The following is a 12,495-nucleotide window of genomic DNA, read 5'->3' on the forward strand; positions in this document are numbered from 1 at the left end:
CTCTGGCATTTCCAGTGAGAGGCTGTCGCACCTTCTGAAGCCAGAGCCCTGGACAGCTGTGTGTTTTGGTGGAAGCTCAGTTGGAGCCAACACATCCCTTGTGGCAAAATGCAGAAAGTGTGCCCTTCCTTTGGGTGGACACTATGGCTGTTTTCTCACACCATCTGAACTTACTGACTCAAATTTTGAGCTGGGAAATGGCCTTCACCCTTCCCACATGCCCTGACTGTGCAAACTACCATGTCACACCCTTCCTGATAGGCCACATCCTGTTTGCCCTCTTTGTTCCCAGTGCTCTGGGTCGTTGGCTCTCCCTGGGGTCATTTAAATAGCCTGCAGTTGCTCCTGGTGCCACTTGGTGCCACATCAGTCTTGCATGTGAGATGCCAGGTCTCAGCAGGACTGTGTGCTACTCCACTGGCTGCCCATTATGGGAAAGTTCCCATTTGCCTTGATCTAGTGCCCAGCACTTACTGGTACTGCCACTGAAACACCTCCAATAATTTGCCAATCTTCAGTCAACTGGGACTTCCCTAGTTAGCCAAGAGCACTGATAAATGATGGAAAATGTCTTGGTGAGCACTTACATCAGCTCCCTCAGTATCCTTGAGTGCATGCCATCTGGCCCCAAAGACTTGTGTTTGTCTAAATGGTGAAGCAGATTGCTAACCATTTTTGGATTATGTGAGATTCATTCTGTTCCCCATCCATATCTTCCAGCTCTGGGGGCTAGGTATCCAGATAATTATGATTCTATGATTCTGTAACAACTGGTCCTACTACTAAAGACTGAGGCAAAGAAGTTATGGAGTACCTCAGCCTCTTCCTCATTCTTGACCACTGTTTTCCCCCCTGAATCCGACAAAGGACACACACCTTAGTCATCCTTTTGTTGCTAACATATTTGTAGAAGAATTTATTGATTCCTTTCACAGCTGAAGCCAGAGTAATTTCCATTTGGGCTTTGGATCTTCTAATTTTCTTTCTGCATATTTTCACAACAACTTTGTAGTCCTCCTGACCGGCTTGCTCTTTCTACCAACAACCAGAAAATCTTGTTTCCCTGGGTTGCAGCCAAACCTCTCTATTCAGTCAGGCCAGCCTTTTTCCCTGCTGACTTGTCTTTCAACACATGGGAAGGTCCTGTTCCTGTGCCTTTAAAACTTCCTTCTTGAGTAGTGTCCAGCCTTCCTGGACTTCTTGGCCTTTCAGGATTGCCTCCCAAGGGACTCTGTCAGGTAGTCTCTGAAACAGGCAAAAATCTGCCTACTGGAAGTCCAAAGGTGGCAGTTCTGGTGATCTCTCCACTTCTCTAAAACCTGGGAACTTCATCATTTCATGATGCCCAAGACAGCCCTCAGTCCTTACAACACACATAAGTTCTTCTTTGTTAGCAAATATGGAGTACACCAAGACACCTTCCCTATTTGTCCCCCTCACCAACTGTGTCAGGAAGTTTTCATCCATACACTCTAGGAACTTCTGGGAACTCCCTCTTTAGTGTCTTGTATTTCTAGCAGCTGTCAGGGAAGTTGAAGTATCCCATGAGATCCAGAGCCAGTGACTGTGAGACTTCTTCCAGATGCCTAAAGAATTTTATTTTCTCTCTCTTTATCCTATTTCAGTAGCCTACAACAGACTCCTACTATGATATCTGCCTCGTTGGTCTTCCCCCTGATTCTTACCCATAGACTACACTATCATCACTGCTGTTAAGCTCTGTACAATTGAAACACTCTGTGACATACAGAAAGACCCCACCACTCCTTCCTTGCCTGTCCCTTTTAAAAAGTTTATAGCCACCAACTTCAGAACTCCAGTCATGTGAGACATGCCACTATGTTTCTGTAATGGCCACTATGTCACAGTTTTCCTGATGCACAACTTCCATCTCTCCCCATTTGTTTCACATGCTGCATGTGGTAGTGTAAATGCACTTCGGTTGGTCCAATGGTTCCACCACCATTTTGAAAAGAGAAGTCCCAATTCCTGCCTGGCTGTTCTCATGTGCTCCTGCAGTTACTCACCCAGCAATAGCCCTAGCATCTTTCCTGCTTCATGAGCCTCCACTCCTTATTTCAGCTGATGTGACAGACCAAAAGACCTCACTATCACACCATACTTCAAATATTGATTTGCAGCCCTCAGGCTTATTTCTAGCAAGCCCACTTTTGTGCCTTCCCCCTTTAAATTTAGTTTAAAAGTCTTTCAAGAAGCCCTGCTAGCTCCTGGCCTAGGATCTGTTTCTCCCTTTGTGACAGCTGTATCAGTCTGTTGCTAGTAGTAGTATTAATAACTCTTTAAATACTCATTCTGCAAATGCACGGAGCCTCACTGAGGGGCCTGACTCTGCCCTCTGTGTATGTCCTCTTGAAGACGATTGGAGTTGAAATAAGATGAGCGCTTGAGAGTGAATCATTGTCTTGACTGGGCAGATGGACTCATCTGTTCCACTGCTTGGGTGAAGGTACCACACACAAGTACACCTGTTCTTATTACCCTGCTTTCAGCCGTAGACATTACTTTGAAAGTATGAAAATCTGGAAGGGAGATTGCAGGAGAAGGTTTAACATTACACAACTCTAAAGAGAACCTTTGCAAATACTGTAATTTTATTGATGTTTCGTTCAAAAATCAACACTTCTCTTGCAACTTACAAGTTGATTGCAGGCTGTGTAGAGCTAGTTTTGGAATCTGCCTTATTTATTGTATTTGCTAGAGCAAAGTTACGTAATATACCAACTATGATATGTGAAATCAGGTTCTTTTACTTCAAATTTTATTAAAGCAATGGATTTCCTTTATTCAGACCTATTCTATACCAACAAGTAGGCCACTCTCCATCATTTCTCAACAGCCCTGGCTCACTGGAGAGGTCCTTAATGACTTGAAGCTGGCCAACGTGATGCCCATCCACAAGACGGGCTGGAAGGAGCAGCCTGACCTCAGTGCCAGGCAAGATTATGGAACAGGTCATTTTGAGTGCAATCACACAGCATTTACAGGATGGCCAAGGGATCAGACTTAGCCAGCATGGATTTAGGAGGGGCAGGTCCTGCCTCACCAGCCTCATCTTCTTCTATGATCAGGTGACCCACCTGGTAGATGTAGGGAAGGCTGTGGATGTAGTCTACCTGGACTTCAGCAAGGTCTTTGACACTGTCCCCCACAGCAAACTCCTGGCCAAGCTGGCAGCTCGTGGCTTGGGCAGCAGCACTCTGCACTGGGTTAGGAACTGGCTGGAAGCCAGAGCCCAGAGAGTGGTGGTGAGTGGTGCCACATCCAGCTGGCAGCCACACTGGTGGAGAGGCTGAGGGAACTGGGGTTGTTTAGCCTGGAGAAAAGGAGGCTCAGGGGAGACCTTATTGCTGTCTACAACTACTTGAAGGGTGGTTGCAGCCAGGTGGGGGTTGGTCTCTTCTCCCAGGCAACCAACACCAGAACAAGAAGACACAGTCTCAAGCAGGGCCAGGGGAAGTTTAGGCTTGAGGTGAGGAGAAAATTCATCACTGAGAGAGTCGTTAGCCATTGATATGGGCTGCCCAGGGAGGTGGTGGAGTCACCGTCCCTGGAGGTGTTTAGGAAGAGGGGACTGGACGTGGCACTTGGTGCCATGGTCTAGTCTGTGGTGACAGGTTGGACTTGATGATCTTTGAGGTCTCTTCTAACCTTGGTGATTCTGTGATTCTGTGGTGGTGTCCCCCAGGGATGAGTGCTGGGCCTGATCCTGTTTAATATCTTTATTGATGATCTGGACAAGGGTATTGAGTCCATTGTCACTAAATTTGCAGATGACACCAAGCTGGGGGCAGGTGTTGATCTCTTTGAGGGTAGGAGAGCTCTGCAAAGGGACGCTGACAGGCTGGACAGATGGGCAGAGTCCAACAGCATGAGATTTAACTCATCTAAGTGTTGGGTTCTACACATTTGCCACAACAGCCCCATGCAGTGCTATATGTGGGGGTCAGAGTGGCTGGAGAGCTGCCAGGAAGGAAGGAACCAGGGGGTACTAGTTGATAGTAGGCTGAACATGCGCCAGCAGTGTGCCCAGGTGGCTAAGAATGCCAATGGCATCCTGGCCTGGATCAGGAATAGTGTGGCCAGCAGGAGAAGGGAAGTCATTGTTCCCCTGTACACTGCACTGGTTAGGCCACCCCTTGAGTCCTGTGTCCAGTTCTGGACCCCTCAGTTTAGGAAAGATTTTGGCTTGCTGGAACGTGTCCAGCAACATGTTGGGCAAGGGCAAAAAAGCTGGGGAGAGGTTTGGAGCACAAGCCCTATGAGGAGAGGCTGAGAGAGCTGGGGTTGCTTAGCCTGGAGAAGAGGAGGCTCAAGGGAGACCTTATTGCTGTCTACAACTACCTGAAGGGAGGTTGTAGCCAGGTGGGGGTTGGTCTCTTTTCCCAGACAACCTGTGACAGAATGAAAGGACATAGTCTCAAGCTGTGCCAGGGGAGGTTTAGGCTGGATGTTAGGAAGAAATTCTTCATAGAGAGAGTGATAGGCCATTGGAATGGGCTGCCCAAGGAGGTGGTGGAGTCACTGTCCCTAGAAGTGCTTAAAATAAGACTGGATGAGGCACTTAGTGCCATGATTTAGTTGATTAGATGGTGTAGGGTGATAGGTTGGACTTGATGCTAGCCTGCCTTTTCTGCTCCTTTTCTCTTCCATGCCACATTTCTAGATTAATGATACTTACAAAAGTATTTTTTAAAAATAAAATTTAAAATTGCAAATTACCCCTCAAGGAAGCAGTAGAAAAACAGAACCTTTCAATGTGAAGCAACTTTACCAGCTACCAAAGCTAAAAGTTAATTCAAAGTTAATTCCATATTCTCTGTACATTATTTGTGTTAAATTATGTGCTACTGTATAGGTAATATATGTTTAAACAGGCTATTGTAAGCACAAGATAATTAATAATAAACAGAAAGCATTATTCTACAATAGAATGCTTTGCCCAAGGCAAATTTATTTTTCTCACTAATAAGATTAAAAACATCTTACATTTGTACTTTATATATGTAAGTCACAACAGCTCTGCTCATAAGCGCAGTGTGTCCGTTTTGTATATTCAAGCCACTTGCAAAATTTCCTCTATCTATACAGCAAAAACCGGGGCTTGGATTTATAAACCTCAAAATCATTTAAACTAGTTTTACTGTGAAACAAGTGAAGGTCTAAACTGGGAATAATTTCAGAGCAAATTCTAGTTTCTTATATTGAGATTCTAAGATTTCATTCCATCTGAATACAGAGTGGAAGTCTTTTAGATTTTGGACATCTTTTTCTTTTTCTTTTTCTTTTTCTTTTTTTTTTTTTTTTTTCTGATCAGGGTACTGATATGAATTTAATACTTTACACACAGTCTGTGTTAAATATAATCCAAAGAAGAGTTTCTACCTAAATGTAGACACGTGATTAATTGTTAGGTTTTTTTAGCGACGACGGAGAATGGAGTCAATACATCTGATCAATACGATCTAGTATTGTCCTTTATTGCTTCAGTATTGCAGGCCTATGGCTCAGGCCTGTGGTGAAAGCATGGTACAGAGCAGACAGTAGAGCTGACAGGCTAGTAAGAAAAGCATGGAGGAAAGTGCGCAGTAAGAAAACCCTTAGAACTTACCTCAACTCGGAGGGCATTGCTGGCATGGCTTCATTGGCCCCTCACGAGTGGCCACACACTATTACTATAGATTATTGGTTAAACCAGTAATAACACACAAGACTGTTGATGCACGTGTGTGTCCTGTTATTCTGAGATAACTCTCTGTGTTTATAGCTACCGGTGTCCTGCTTTGGTCACACGCTGCAGGCACAGCACTATTCTTCTATGCTGCTAGCTACTTCTGCACCCATGCTGGACATGGCCTACCACCATGTCAGACTCTAGGCCTACACTGCCAGATTGCTCACACTGCTTATTGCAACCATTACCACAGGTTTTGTTGTTTTGTTTGGGTTTTTTTTTAACTCATATCTAGTAGTAGCAAACACTGAGCAGCTTTTGCTTTTGTAGTGTAGGTGTTGTTAATCCACTTTTTACACCCATTTAAATTCAAATCCTCATGCAAATTGTCACTTGAAGGATGGAAAAAAGGAATATATTCAGCCGAAGACAAAGCTGGGAGAATAATAGAAAACAAGAGCAGAGTGTCAGTGGAGGGTTTTACAATAAAAACCCTTTCAGAATGCCAGTGAAAACACATTAATGATTGTGCTGAAAAATTCTCAATAGAATATTACAATAAAATAGTAAGTATACATGACTTCCATAGAGTGAAATGAATTAATTTAAATTATATCTATCTTAGGTACCCGTTTGCAAACATGTAGCTCCGTATATGAATTAATGTCAGAGCCATGAACAGAGCTTCAAGTATTTGCTACACACAAATATTTGCTATTTGAATCTAAAAGTGCAGAGGAAGACTCATTAAACAGACTACTATATAACCAAATAATGCTTTAGGGTGGCATTTGAGCAGAAAACAGGAAATTAACTGGGACTTAATAAACATAATTAAACTGGAGAACAGCAATTTTGCACCTACTTACTCTGGGGGAAGCGTGATCTTGGAAAAAGCTCCAGTATACAAATTTCTCAAGGCCACTTAGGTAGCTAAAAACCACAAACCCCTAGACTGTGCTAGAACACAGAAATAAGCTTCCTGTCCACTAACATCTTTTTTATATTTACAGCATCTCGTACTCATAGTCAGTTGGCTTATCTGACATGCAACAAATTACCATGGATAGAAAGATTACTATAGTTTTAGTGCACTGTAAGCTTCCTGACTTACCACTGACTCATTTGATAACAGCATTATGATGATAAAACCTGGAAATACTGTTCAGCCCATAAGATGACAGTAATTAATTTGTATAGTTTCAAATACTGCCCAGAGCTCAAGCCCATGGCATTGCATAGGGTTGTTGTGGCCCAAATGCAGGACTCCGCACTTTACCATGTGGAAAACTACATGATCAGCCTCAACCCATCAATCCAGCCTGTCCAGGTCTCTCTTCAGACTGTTCCTACCCTCCAGGAGATCAACACTCCCCCCCAACTTGGTGTCATTTGCAGACTTACTAAGGGTGCTCATCAAGATATAAAACAGGAGTGGTCCTAATAATGAGCCTTGGGGAACACCACTTGTGACTGGTTGCCAACTGAATTTAATTCCATTCACTACCACCCTCAAACAGCTACAGAGTTTTCCACCTTCCTGAGCAGTGGTACAGAAGGGATTCTCTGTCTCATGTTTGTGGCCTGGGAAGAGTGGAAGGGAAAGGACAAAACACTGATCACACGTATGATTTTCATATAGGAAAGGGAGGAGGATGAAATACAATGAAAACTTCCAGCCTAAGGCAAGCTTTGGAAAATATGCCCCCTAAAATGAAAGAACTTTTTTCATTACTGACCAGAGCAGAATCCCTTACCTATTTGAGGTAGTTTGTGGCCCCTTTCTGCAGTGTGCAAAGAGGCACATTGTGGCCTTCAGGTAATAGACTTGTATTGTTAACAAAATATGTAGCAATAAAATTGTTTTTCCCCAATTATTTGTGTAACACTTTGGGGTTTTTGCTGTTCTTTCTGATCAGGTAAGTAATGATCAGCACAACTAGCATTAAGTAAATAATTTGTAAGGAATAATTTAGCAGAAAAAATAACCTCTTTTCCTGAATGTGCAGTATTGTTGAGCAGATCATGATGTCCTTTAACAATATTCATTATTCTAATTGATTCTGAAAATATACCCTATGGAAGCTCCTGTTTATGTGGCACTCGGTATTTCCCCGATGTGTGTTGCATGGCTATGACTAATCAAATAAATCACAGTGTTGATATTTTTATCTGACTGGGTAAACATTGGAATATAGAACATCAAATTAATATATACTGATATATGTTTAATTTGGTTACAGCTTAGAAATTAATTTTCTGTTAAAAATCTATGATAGGAAAAAATCTTCCTTCAATAGACTGACAGGATTTTTGGTTCTGAGTGTGTTGTGTGTGTGTGTATTTATCACCAGCCCAGACGAAGGTAAGTGTTGAAAATTCTGCAAGTCTGGAAAATTTTTCTCTTTCCATAATCTCTTCAACTAAATGAGTCCTGATTGTGTGATGCACTAGCAACATTCATATAATGATTTTGACCAGTCTCCTTTTTAACTCTGCCAGGTTAAGCCCAGCCCAGGAAGGGGTAGGCTGAAAAGAACCTAGCCTCTCCCATTCTCCTCCCAAATCCAGAATTTTCTACAAAATATGAAGGTCAGCTTTTGACCTTGCCACTTGGAGACGGCTAAGCTCTGTGCAATGCACATGAGACACAGAGTGTTCCTCCAAGGACAAACTCAAACTATTGTGTGGGTTTGACCCCAAGTTGTTACTCTACCTTCTGCAGCAGCATGAACAACTATGCTGTGCTTTTTCAGATACTGGACTTGGGGAAGTTTGTAGAAACATCCTAAATGTTACAGGTCAAAGGCTACATCATAAAGAAGGTTCATCACAGAATAATAAAAGTGTTTGTTTTGGAAACAGAATTTTCTCATACTTTGTGAAGCAATGTTTTGATGTTTTGGAGATGTGACATTCTGTTCCAAAACAAAGATGTCGACTTCTTGTGCTGCACCTGTCTCAAAATGACTGTATATCAGTACAGCTTATTCCTTTTTACAGTTTATAGGAGCAAGTTATCAGTTGCCTCATCCTCTACTCCCGCTCAGTTTGTATTCCTACAATGGCTGGGAAATGCAACAGTAATTTAGACAATGTCTCTGGTACTCTGTGTCCTAGTTCACAGCAAAATGCTCAGTTCCAACAATGAGACTTAATAATGAGCCATTTAGATAAGATTGTATTAGCTTAACCAAGTACGGTGCTAAGGAGCTTCAAAAAGCCACATCCCAACATATAGCAGATTCTGTAAATCTTGTGTGGATTCTCAATGTTCTCTGACTGCTCAAAACTCAACATTACAAAAAGTAAAGTCTCCTTTATTATAAAAATGCATTGTTCTTACTCTTTCAATAGAATTTATATTACAATTCAATGGAATTTGTAACATACATGGTGACAATACAGGTCTCTTACTTGGTATTCACCATCATGGTTGTCTACTGCAAATCCTAACACATCATCAACTATACATTCAGAACATGAAATACCATTTTATACATGACTTCAGCCTTACTTACTGGCAGTACATTTATTGTCACTAGCCTTTGAGAGAAACTGAATGAATAGGCAAGGAAATGTACCTAATAGTACTGAGTTTGCTAATGGCAGCATAATTATGCATAGGTCACGTTTGTGGCATTTGAGAACAGTACTTGACTTTTATGTATATACATATTAAGGTGCTAGTGTGCCAGCAATTTCTTTGTGTTTCAGATCCAATTGACTAGCTAAAAGTCTGTTTACTTTTGGCATTATCAGGGGTTTTAATTCTATTAATCTGTTACTTAACAGCAGTTTTAATTTTTTATTTTTTTTAAGAAAATTTCCTCTGTTAAAATATATTCAGAGAACATAAACATAGCAGTTGTATTTGTTTTCAATTGCAAGCGCATATACTCTTCATCAGAGCTCAGCCAGCAGTGCCAATAAAATTTCACAATCCTAACTGCTCAGATTAGCAAATTGTGATTCACACTGTGTTACAGTTTTGTTTTAATATTCCACCTTCTTTTTTTTTTCCCCCCCTTCTTCTCTTTTTTTAAATGCTGATCCACTCTGTATTGAACAGATGGCAGCTAGAGGACTGCATGAATGTGAAAGAATATAGCTGTGGGATGTCTGCCTGCTGATATTAGCTGGGCTAACAGTCCTCAAGCTCCATTATGTGTGCGTGTGCTTGGGAGTGTTGGTTTATGAAGATTCTCCACTTCAGCAGCTCATTGAGATATAAGTATATGAAACAAATTCCTCACTGTCAAAAGGATGCTAAAATTAAAAAGCATCTGGTTTAGTTCAAACATAACTTTGCTGTCATTTAGGGATCTCAAATACTTTGAAGGTCAACATAGGAAAGAGACACACACACACACATTCAAAGAAAGATTTCAGAAGGAAGTCTTGCAGCTTTCAGTAAAGATTTTTGGTTTGGGGTGGGGGAAGTTTAACAACTAAGTCTTCTCCCATGCTGTAGGCATCTGGTGTCCTCTTTGCTAATATGGCCACAAAGACCAGGTTAATCAGAACTAGATCAGACTTCAAATGTTGTCCCTCACTCTACAGCAGTTGTTGCAACTATTTTTTCCATTAGAAGCCCAAATAAACGGTTATAAACATCGTCATCTACAAATGCACAAAAGCATTTGTATCTGAGATACAAAAAGAACATAGGAGAACACAATTATTATAGATAAATCTATGTAAGCCTATATAATTTTATCTTGTATCTTGTCTTAATGTTGTTACAGCATATATTTGCAATCAGAACTTTAGAAAGGGCTTAGAGACTATAGAAATTATCCAAATACAAAGTCCCTCTTTAAAAATGTGCAATTGTGCTACAAGTTAAGAAGACTGTGAAGATGTATTAAAACATGTCCATTGTGTCCAGGGATATGATTAAGTTAATGGTTCAGTTATCAGGTAATTATGAAGTAGCATCGGCATGCATTGTCATATAATTGCCATGCCCTATTTTACATTAGCCCACGGCACTATTTTGTTCTATTATTTACATGGAGAAACTTCATAAATTAAGTGTGTGGCCCTGAGCAAGCTTCGAGCTGGGATGGAGAGCTTACTCTTCTTATGTTCTGTTGGTACAAATAGGATTTAACTTCCATTTGCTATTGTCCTGCCGTTATCTACCACAGTCAGGATAACAGTGCAAGCTTACAAAATTCTTGTAAAATATAAATAAAACCCCAACATGATAATGGAGACAACATTTTCTTGTGAGTGTCCCCATCAGACAGCACAGTCAGACTTCATGTCATTATGGATCCCTTTTAACAGGGCTAATGTTAGGATAGTGCACTCAAAGGCCAGATTAACATGCTTGCAACATGTGTGTGCATGTACTAGATTTTTGGCACCATCTTCCATTAAATGTTTACTTTTTATTTTATTTTTTTAATCCAAGTGCACAGTCACTTCCTAACACCAAATCATTTGGCTCAGACTCTTAGAATTTGCTTCAACTTGCACTGTACACACTACATGCTAGAGATAGGAGGAAAAAAACCCTTTCATTTAGGGTGTTGTGTAATGCTGTACGAGAACTGAATGCAAAGAACTGAAATAAAATTCCACTCTAGCAGAACTGCACCCTAACACTGTTTCCATAGCACATGAATTAACTATATGCACATGAATTAACTATATGCATGATATCACACTGAAGTTTATATTTCGGGTAAACAAGGTAAAGAGGTATAATGTAAACAATCAAGCAATATCCAAATGTTAGTCCTTCACGTGTTAATCCTCCTCTCTTGCCAGTACCAAACCAGTCCTTGCATGTCCTATTGCCATCATGTTTCTTAAATTTGGTCTTTCTGCAAACTGATTAACAAGAGAGAAATTATTACCAGTCTTTGCTTGTTCTTCCAGCTGCCTGACAGACCTCCTGTGTTCATTCTTACATGTTGCTGAAATATTTTCCTCTTTCTCCTTTGGTAATTCTAGAGAAAAGGGTTATTAAATTCTGACAAATCTTCACACCTGTCATCTATCTTTTCCATTGAATAGCTTGTACTTTTCTAAACCATTTGTGTTCAGATATGGTTAACATAAGCATGTACAACTTCTAACATATCACATGGCAGTAAACAACTCAATTTCTAAATTCCATTTCAACATAGTCATTTCATTTTTCCACCCTTTTAAAAAAAATTTTCCTCCTTTTTTTTTTTCTTCTTCTTTGATATTTTTTCCTCTTCATTCCTTTGGTTTTGTTTTAGATTTCACGATATCCTCATGTCACTCAAATGGTCTGCACAATCTCTCTACAAGATAGGTACACAGTCATTGTATTTTTATGAGGCATATGATGCTCTTAGCATGTTTAATTGGGCTGCAATATCACTTAAAATGCAAACTTGTATGTGTGATGCATTCAGAAAGTAAAATTTCTCTTGCAGGTGTAGTTGGGATTACAAAATGTGATTTTAAAAGGTAGGCATGAACAAGCTTGGTTTTTTAAAGCTACATCTATAAGTTTGTTATATATTATTAAATGTATATAGGCATATATTTAAGTAATGCTAAAAAGGATTAACATACAAGTCTTTCTTGAAGATGTGATGTGTTTCATAACACTAACAAAGAATGTCAAATATTATTGTATTTTCACATTTTTCACTAGAAGCTTTAAGCATCTTTGTATGAGAAACAGTGCAAACATAACAAGAGATAAGCCACATTATGCCCTAAGAACTACTTTAGAAAAGAGCTCTCGGAATCAAAGATGTATCTTTCATATAATAAGTAGTAAAGTATCCTTGCATTATCAGTTTGGGTAA

The sequence above is a fragment of the Dryobates pubescens genome, chromosome Z, assembly GCF_014839835.1.
Source record: "Dryobates pubescens isolate bDryPub1 chromosome Z, bDryPub1.pri, whole genome shotgun sequence".
NCBI lineage: Eukaryota > Metazoa > Chordata > Aves > Piciformes > Picidae > Dryobates > Dryobates pubescens.